Below are 10,294 nucleotides of genomic sequence, written 5' to 3'. Positions count from 1 at the left end.
CCACCAGAAGTTATTTCGATGAGTGTATCATCAATTTGCTCCAAAACCAGCTTTCATAAAGCTTTAGAATTTTCTTTTTATAGCTCATTCCATTGATACCTTTGATGTCATTTCTCCACTTCATGAGAAATTAAACCTTTTTCTAAGTGCACATCATATTCTTTCAGGCATTGTTCCATAGTTTTGGACCAAGCAAGAAATGGTTTTTCCTCTATGGATTATGAACAGATGATCATGATTTGATTTCAAACAAAATGTTCCAGCATTAACAGATCTATAATGTTCTTGAAAAACTTTCAAAAATCCTGATAAGTTGATAACATTTGAAATAAGCTTCAACTAAGGTTCTACATGCAGGTTTGTTAGGTTGAAAACGAAGTTCAAATTTGACTTCAAGGTACGCAACTTGAAACAACTTCTTCTACTGCTACCATGCTAATGAATTACATTTCTAACATTAATAAGCTAAAATCTCAACCAACAACAGACCTTAATAGTCAAAATGAACAAAATGTTGAATCATAGATAAAATGTTTCCAATAAAACAAGTCGTAATACAATGTGGATAAGAAGATCATTGTTGGCATTTTGGCACAGGTGTGGTGCTACGGTACAGGTGTTGTCCTTCATGGCAACTCTCTTTGATGACAGATATTAGTCCAGATTTCAAGAATGAAGAGAAATTTCATATAAGCAAGTTCATTCAGCTCAAGTTGCGTATACACGCTGGTACACTATATACTAAGTCGTGGATACGCAGTCTCTCTATATACGAAGTCGCGTATACACGCAGTTTCATGAACAGAAAAGAGCGTACATGTCGAGAAGCTTCCCTTTGGTCCGAGGTAGTTAGTCCTCGGTACTTGAGCCTATGTCTTTGGACCAAAGTATCTCGACAGACGTGTTGATCCCTAGTTTTGAAGTTGATGGTATTGGATTTCTATGGTTTTGGCCCGTGGTATTGAGCAAGGCCTAAGGCTATATAAGGAGAAGAAGATCATTAGGAAAGTGTATTGAAAAAGTCTTGAATATCTGATAAAGAAAGAGATCTAGTATGCAGGTTCTGGGTTGCTTGATCTAAGCTAAGGAGAGATCACACCGGTTGATGGAAGACTAGATCTAAGGATAGATCGGGATCAAATGGTTTGAAATGAACTATCGTTATATGGTTGATTATGCGTATTTTTAGATCTGCATACTGACGCAATGTTATGTTCTGAGTATGACTGATGTCTGGTACAGCTGCAAGGTATGAGAAATTATTTTTAGATCTGTACGCAGGTTGTCTTTGGTAAAAGCGCGTGTATACGCGGGTTGGTTTCATTGAAGTAGCGTGTATCTCTTGAAGCTTAATTTTTGGGGTTGCAGTTGGGTCTGACTGTTATTGCAGAGTTCTGTAGTCTGCTCTGTGTTCTGGTGACTGGGTGTTGACAGGGTTTCAGTGGTTCAGTGATTCAAAGATTGATGATGCTAGTATTGGTTTTTTTGTGCTTCAATGATCTGTTATGAAAATTGGATGAATTGTGGTCTTCAGATTGTAATGTTGTGCTTCAGGAATATCCATTCTGAAAATGTATGAAAAGTGGTACCTGAAGGAAAGAAGATTGTAGGCCAGCACCTACATACTAGTATCTTAGCTAGTGCAAGAGCAAAGGGGGTTGGAGCTCCCTTCCAGGAGAGTTTGGAAAACGAGAGAAGGTTGTAGCCTTCTGCAGGTTGTATCCTGCGTACTGGTATAAGGTTGCACCAGTACAAAAGATTGTAAACTGAAGTTTCATATTAAAGAAAGATAGAGACGACTTGTAGCAGGTGGTTTTCACCCACATTGGGTTTCCACCTTATATCATGGTGTTCATGTGTGTGGATTTTGTGTGATGATCTGTTCTTTTATACTGCACCTATTTATTATTAATATGGTTAATAATGTTCTGATGCATTTACTGAAGATAACCTAACTGAATCATAATATTTCTGGTTATACGCTGGTTGCTTTAGACACAGTAGCGTGTACACGCTGGTTCACTTAACTGAAGTAGCGTATATGTTTCTGAGTATGAAATTGAAAAAGTTTTATTGATCTGATAATACTGATTCACCCCCCCTCTCAGTATTATTTCCAACAATTGGTATCAGAGCAGGTCCTTCAGAGAAGCTTGATCGCTTGAAGGTAGATCGTTCATCATGAGCAACTACGAGAGAGAAGCATCAATCAGGCCACCGGTTTTTGATGGAACAAACTTCAATTATTGGAAGGTAAGAGTTACTGCCTATCTTCAATCTCTTGGTACAGAAGTTTGGGACATCGTAGAGACAGGCTACACTTTTCCTTCAGCTACTCCTACAGATTCAGACGAGAAAAAGAAATATGAAACAAATGCGAAAGCATTCAGTACTCTATTGGGATGTATATCCCAATCGGAATTCATGAAGGTAATGCACTATAAATCCGCAAAAGAAATATGGGACAAAATTGTCACGAGCTATGAAGGAGACGAACAGGTAAAGCGTGCTAAACTTCAAACTCTCAGGATTAAGTATGAGACTCTCAAAATGTATAATGATGAAAGTGTGGCTAACTATTTCCTTAGGGTAGATGAGATTGTTAATTGCATGAAAAACTTGGGTGAAGAAATAGAAGAGGCTATTGTGGTTGAAAAGGTTCTAAGATCATTGTCCCCCAAATTTGAATCTAAAGTGTCTGCAATAGAAGAAAAGGAAAATCTACTAATTCTTTCTATGTCTCAGCTTCACGGAATTCTAACTACTTATGAAATGAGAAAGGGAGGTCCATCAGACAGAAGAGAAGCTACTTTCAAGGCTTCAGGCAAAGAAGATTATTATGAAGCAAGTCACGTGCCAGAAGATGAAGAAGAAGAATCAAATTTTGTCAGAAATCTTCAAAGGGGTTCTGGAAGGTTCAGAGGTAAGTTACCTTTTAAATGCTTTGCTTGTGGAAGAGTAGGTCATTATGCTGCCAGATGTCCTCACAAAGATAAGAATGAAAAGGGAAAGGAACCTGTTAGATGGAACAAGAAACTGAATGAAAAGAAGAAAAGCTATTACACTCATGAAGATAGTGATGGTCTTTCAAATAGTGACGAAGATGAACAAGGTAATAGATATAAACTTTTAATGGCTTTTGAAGATGATGACTACATGGATGCTATAGATGTAGAAGGCTTTTGTGAAGAAATGAATAATCTCAAAGTTTGCTTAGAAGAGAAAAGTGCTATCATTGATTCTCTACAATGTCAACTGGCTGAAAAGGAAAAACATCTTGAAAAATTGGAATGTGAGATTGTTTGTCTTAGAAAGGAGATTGAGAAAACAAAAGCGATTAATCTTAAATTTGTTAAAGGATCTGAAACCTTGGATGAGATTATCAATGTGCAGCGATCTCCTCTGATCAAGACAGGTCTGGGATATAATGGAGAAACATCTCAAGCCTCTACCTCTAAAAGTTATCTTGATGCAACAAGGAGGAGCGAGCAAAGGCCAAGTAAAAGTCATCAGGTGAATCAGGGACAGTTTACCTCAAGAACGAATAAATACTATCAAGAAATACGGGGACAAGCTGCCTTAAGGACAAACAGAAGCTACAATCAGCCACAGGTAAAATCTTCCCAATTTGCCCCAAGAATGGATGTCAATAGAAGCTAAAATTGGTTGGATGATAGATCTGATTATCGCAGAAATTTCTTTAATGGCCAATGTTTTTCTTGCCATAACTTCGGTCACAAAGCAGCTCAATGTGTTGCCTACAAGACAATCATGACTAGAGAAGCTCAAAAGCAAAGAAGTATGACTGGAACCATGAAAAGGACTTATAACAACTTTTCGGTTCTTGAAAATGAAGTTGAATGCTCTATTTGTAATAACTTTGGTCATGAAGACCCTAAATGCAGGAGCAGGTTCTGGAAGACAACTCAGAAGGAACAAACCTCAAATGTCAGAACATGGAGAATAAAGGAACCGCAACCAGAAAGATGTGGGATAGCCTTTTATGCAGAAGGTCAAGAAATTCTATGGTACATTGACAGCGGATGTTCGAAGCATATGACAGGGGACAAAGAAAAACTTGAATCATATACCGCATTAGAAAAGGGAAAGGAAGTTTCTTTTGGAAACGATATCTCTGCAGCCATAAAAGGAAAAGGTGTTGCTCCGTTGAAAGAGAAGGTCAAAGCTGGAAATGTTTTGTATGTTGATGGATTGAAGCATAATCTTCTGAGTGTCAATCAGATGTGCGATCAAGGAACAGAGGTAATATTTAGATCAAATGGATGTTGTGTTCGTGATCTTGATACAAGTAAAACAGTGATCAAAGGAAGAAGGACTCCAAATAATCTATACATATTTGAAGAAAGACAACAACAATGCTATTTGAGCAAGGATGATGAACACTGGCTATGGCATCGGAGGTTGGGGCATCTAAGCTTTTCACAAATAAGGAAAGCATGCAAATATCAGGCAGTTCGTGATCTTCCAGATATCAAAATTCCAGACAACACCATATGCAAATCATGTCAGTTTGGAAAGCAAACCAGAACTAATTTTCCTGAGAAGGAAGGATCAGCTAGCATGCCTCTTGAGCTAGTACATACAGATACATGTGGTCCATTCAGAAAAAGAACACCTCGAGGAGAAGAATATTTGATATTATTCATTGACGATTTCTCCAGGTTTGTCTGGTTAGGACTTATGAAGCACAAAGATGAAGCATTCGAAAATTTCAAATCCTTCAAAGCCTTGGCTGAAAATGAATCAGGACACAAAATTAAGTGCCTCGGATCTAACAGAGGTGGGGAGTTTACCTCGAATGAATTTTTCGATTTCTGTGAAGAACATGGGATAAGAAGAGAATTACCTACAGCTAGAACTCCTCAGCAAAATGGAGTTGTGGAAAGAATGAACAGAACAGTCCAAAAAATGGCTCGTGCTATGCTTGATGAATCAGGTACTCCCACAACTTTCTGGGGTGAATCTGCACATGCTGCGGTCATTATTCTCAACAAAACAAATTTCCGAGTAAAAAGCACTCAAACACCTCATGAGCTCTAGTGTGGTAAGACTCCTTCAGTGAAGCACTTCAAAATCTTTGGGAGCAAATTTTATATTAAGAATACTGATGAGAAACTTGGCAAACTTGAACCAAGAGCAGATGAAGGCATTCTTCTTGGTTATTATCCACATAGAAAAGCATAAAAGTGCTACAATAAAAGACTTGGCAGAATTGTTGACAGCATTGATGTAGTGGTTGATGAGAAGGGATACATTCCTAGGCAAGTTCATCATGAAGACATCGAAGAAGATGAAGGCTACCCTCAAAGACAGAATGATGAAGAAGAAGAACCTCAAGAATAAGAAGAACATCAAGAAGAACTAGAGGAGCAGACAAGAATAGAAGAGAAGACTCCATCCGGATATGTTCAAAAGAATCATCCAGAGTCTCAGATTGTGGGGCAGAAAGAAGCAGGAGTACAAACAAGAAGAACAATTGTAGAAGCTTCAAGCTATTTGGCATTACTCTCTTCCACTGAACCACAAAATGTGAAAGAGGCATGCAAAGATGAATGTTGGGTCAAAGCAGTGGATGAATAACTTGAGCAGATCGAAAAGAACAACACTTGGGAATTGGTTCCTAGACCAAAAGATAAGAATGTCATAGGGACAAAATGGGTCTTCAAAAATAAATTGAATGAAAATGGAGAAGTAATTAGAAACAAGGCCAGACTTGTTTGTAAAGGGTATGCGCAGCAAGAAGGAATAGATTTTGAAGAAACCATTGCTCCTGTTGCAAGACTTGAGGCCATCTGAATGTTCCTTGCTCTCTCAAGCTTTCAAAACTTCAAGGTATTTCAAATGGGCGTGAAATCAGCCTTTCTGAATGGAGACTTAGAAGAAGAAGTATATATTGAGTAGCCAGATGGTTTCATTCTTGGGAATGATCCAAACCTTGTATGCATATTGAAAAAGGCTCTCTATGGTCTCAAACAAGCTCCAAGGGCTTGGTACTATCGCTTGGATAAATATCTTCACCAACAAGGTTTTTCAAAAGGATCAGCAGATAGCAATCTCTATATAAAAGTTGAAAATAACAAATTGCTAATACTTGTTGTGTATGTAGATGATATTATCTTTGGCAGCAATGAAGAGACTATGAGTCAAAACTTTGCCTTGGTTATGCAGAAAGAATTCGAAATGTCATTACTTGGAGAATTGACATACTTTCTTGGATTGCAAATCCAACAAAATGAAGGAGGTATTTTCTTGTCTCAAACCAAGTACCTCAAGAAGATCTTAAAGAAGTATGGTATGGAAGATTCAAAGCCAGTATGTACCCCCATGGTTACAGGATGCAGCCTCAGTGCAAATGATGAATCAGCAGCAGTTCATCAACCAACTTATAGATCCATGATTGGGAGTTTGCTTTATTTGACAGGTACCCGACCAGATATTATGCATGCAGTAGGAATTGTTGGAAGATTTCAAGCCAACCCAAAGGACACTCATCTTCAGGCAGTCAAAAGAATCTTCAAGTATCTTCAAGGGACTCAAAACTATGGCTTATGGTATCCTAGAGATACAGATCTCACTCTTCATGCTTACACTGATGCAGATTGGGCCGGAAGTGTGGATGATAGGAAAAGCACAAGTGGTGGTGCTTTCTTCATGGGTTCCAGATTAGTATCTTGGTTCAGCAAGAAATAGAGTTCGATTGCCTTATCTACAGCTGAAGCAGAATATGTGGTTGTGGCATCTTGTTGCACACAACTTCTTTGGATGATGCAGACCTTGCAGGATTTTCAAATCACTTGCACTCCACCAGTCTCTATCTTATGTGATAATACAAGTGCAATCAGCATTTCAAAGAATCCAGTCATGCATTCAAAGACCAAGCACATACCAATCAAGTATCACTTCCTCCGGGAACAAGTGCTTGAACAAAAGATCAAGTTGGAGTATGTTTCTTCTAAAGAACAAATTGCTGATATTCTCACAAAACCACTACCCAGGGAGACTTTTGAATATCTCAGACAAAAGCTGGGAGTAGTTGATGCTTCATCCTGCTGTTGAAGCTTGTCTGTTCTACAGAAAAGTTGGTATACGCGAGTTGTGTAAGGGATATCAGCGTACATACGTTGATTTATGCAGGTGAAGTCGCGTATATGGAGTTCTGAACAGCAAGGGCAGATTCTGGTTGGAGAAGGTCTGAGATGGGTATGCCAGAGTCCTTCAGGCACAGTTTCAGGGGGAGCAACAAGCACAGTTTCAGGGGGAGCAGCTTAAAGTCTAATAAAGCATTGTTGGCATTTAGATGTTTTTGGTTCTAGTTCACCACCGTTGTTGGTTTCAGGAGAAGGAGCACAGAAGGATATCTTGGTTGCTGATCTAAAAGATGATTATCAGATGCTGATGGTGACTTTCATAAGTCTTGGTCTAGATTTTTCGTCTCTATCTCTTTTGTGATATCTCTTTTATGGTGTCAAGGTCATGCAACGGCTTATGTTGGTTTCCCCACTATGCCTGGGATGAATGATGTAATGTAATTGGTTGTTATATGTAAATTTCTGGTGTATCCCCTCTTGGTTGGGAGTATGGATGTATGTATTGAGTCTTTTGGTGATAGGAAGGTCCTTTATGATATATAAGTCTTGGTTCTTTTTGAAGAACATCTTTTGCAGATCTTGCCTACAGTCAGGGGGAGCATGTTCAGCACAGCAGAGCAGAGATATCAACATGTACTCAGGAGGAGCACAACCCTTTGCCCTTGATGACAAAGGGGGAGAATGATTCTAAGGATCTTGGGGTTGCCATCAAGTCCAAAGGGGGAGATTGTTGGCATTTTAGCATAGGTGTGGTGCTACGGTACAGGTGTTGTCCTTGATGGAAACTCTCTTTGATGACAGATCTCAGTCCAGATTACAAGAATGAAGAGAAATTTCATATACGCAAGTTCATTCAGCTCAAGTTGCGTATACACGCTGGTACACTATATACTAAGTCGCGGATACGCAGTCTCTCTATATACGAAGTCGCGTATACACGCAGTTTCATGAACAGAAAAGAGCGTACATGTCGAGAAGCTTCCCTTTGGTCCGTGGTAGTTAGTCCTCGGTACTTGAGCCTATGTCTTTGGACCAAGGTATCTCGACAGACGTGTTGATCCCTAGTTTTGAAGTTGATGGTATTGGATTTCTATGGTTTTGGCCCGTGGTATTGAGCAAGGCCTAAGGCTATATAAGGAGAAGAAGATCATTAGGCAAGTGTATTGAAAAAGTCTTGAATATCTGATAAAGAAAGAGATCTAGTATGCAGGTTCTGGGTTGCTTGATCTAAGCTAAGGAGAGATCACACCGGTTGATGGAAGACTAGATCTAAGGATAGATCAGGATCAAATGGTTTGAAATGAACTATCGTTATATGGTTGATTATGCGTATTTTTAGATCTGCATACTGACGCAATGTTATGTTCTGAGTATGACTAATGTTTGGTACAACTGCAAGGTATGAGAAATTATTTTTAGATCTGTACGCAGGTTGTCTTTGGTAAAAGCGCATGTATACGCGGGTTGGTTTCATTGAAGTAGCGTGTATCTCTTGAAGCTTAATTTTTGGGGTTGCAGTTGGGTCTGACTGTTATTGCAGAGTTCAGTAGTCTGCTCTGTGTTCTGGTGACTGGGTGTTGACAGGGTTTCAGTGGTTCAGTGATTCAAAGATTGATGATGCTAGTATTGGTTGTTTTGTGCTTCAATGATCTGTTATGAAAATTGGATGAATTGTGGTCTTCAGATTGTAATGTTGTGCTTCAGGAATACCCAGTGTGAAAATGTATGAAAAGTGGTACCTGAAGGAAAGAAGATTGTAGGCCAGCACCTACGTACTAGTATCTTAGCTAGTGCAAGTGCAAAGGGGGTTGGAGCTCCCTTCCAGGAGAGTCTGGAAAACGAGAGAAGGTTGTAGCCTTCTGCAGGTTGTAGCCTGCGTACTGGTATAAGGCTGCACTAGTACAAAATATTGTAAACTAAAGTTTCATATTAAAGAAATACAGAGACGACTTGCAGCAGGTGGTTTTCACCCACATTGGGTTTCCACCTTATATCATGGTGTTCATGTGTGTGGCTTTTGTGTGATGATCTGTTCTGTTATACTGCACATGTTTACTAGTAATATGGTTAATAATGTTCTGATGCATTTACTGAAGATAAGCTAACTGAATCATAAGATTTCTGGTTATACGCTGGTTGCTTTAGACACAGTAGCGTGTACACACTGGTTCACTTAACTGAAGTAGCGTACATGTTTCTGAGTATGAAATTGAAAAATTTTTATTGATCTGATAATATTGATTCACCCCCCATAATATTGATTCACCCCCCCTCTCAGTATTATTTCCAACAATCATCACAATGATTATTTCAATGCAAACAACAAGCAAGTAAAATCCCGACTATCATGGCATGATCACACTCATATTTGCTCACTTATAAATAAGAAGCTCTATAAAATCAAAACCTTTTGATAATGTTGTAATAAAACATGCCCTAGGACCAAAAGTTAACACCCAGAAAATAATCAAGAACAACTAACCAATAGGATCAACTTTTGGAAAGACAGCTTCCCACAAGAAAAAAATCTAGAATTCAAGACACAAACTCTCACAAGCTCTTGGATACGATTCCAACCAATTTGTTCTAGTTTTAACAAGTTCAAAATCTCTTAGTATAGTGTATCAGAACTTTTAGGTAACCTTTTAAAAATTAGCACCCCTTTCAAAACTTGCTTGATTTTAGATAAAAATAAGGGCTTCAATCCAAAATGGAGTATGCTTATGAGTATTCTTACCTAGGTACTATAATAATATCCTTCCCATAAATTGTACTGGAAAAAGGTGTTGCCATTTGGATTTTGGACTGTGCAAAATGGCCTGAGGTTTCTAGTGATGTTTCATGTCCATTTTTTAGGAGAAACATGTTTCTCCCATGAGCAACAAATGATATATTTTAGTGTTTTATCCTCATAAATGATTGTATCTCGATGTTTTCAATTGTTCCTTGTTGAGAAGCAATAAGAGAAAAGCCAAGAAAGGGAAAAATTAACTAAAATAGAAAAAAAGTTCAAAACTTTCCCAATATAAAAGCTCATGTTTGGGCTCATTCTGTACTTGCAAAAGAGAGATTTGAGTATTTTATAAATACCAATTTCTTCTTGGAGGGTTTGGGACTCCAGTTGTGTTGTAGAGAATTGTTATTGGAGGAAGATACTCCCTGAAATAAGATATTGAATGTTTTTT

Source organism: Pinus tabuliformis, chromosome 5_2 (genome assembly GCF_031772625.1).
Source record: "Pinus tabuliformis cultivar Carrire ecotype Pingquan chromosome 5_2, CPIR1, whole genome shotgun sequence".
In the NCBI taxonomy this organism is placed as follows: domain Eukaryota; kingdom Viridiplantae; phylum Streptophyta; class Pinopsida; order Pinales; family Pinaceae; genus Pinus; species Pinus tabuliformis.
Note: the sequence above shows the minus strand (reverse complement) of the source record.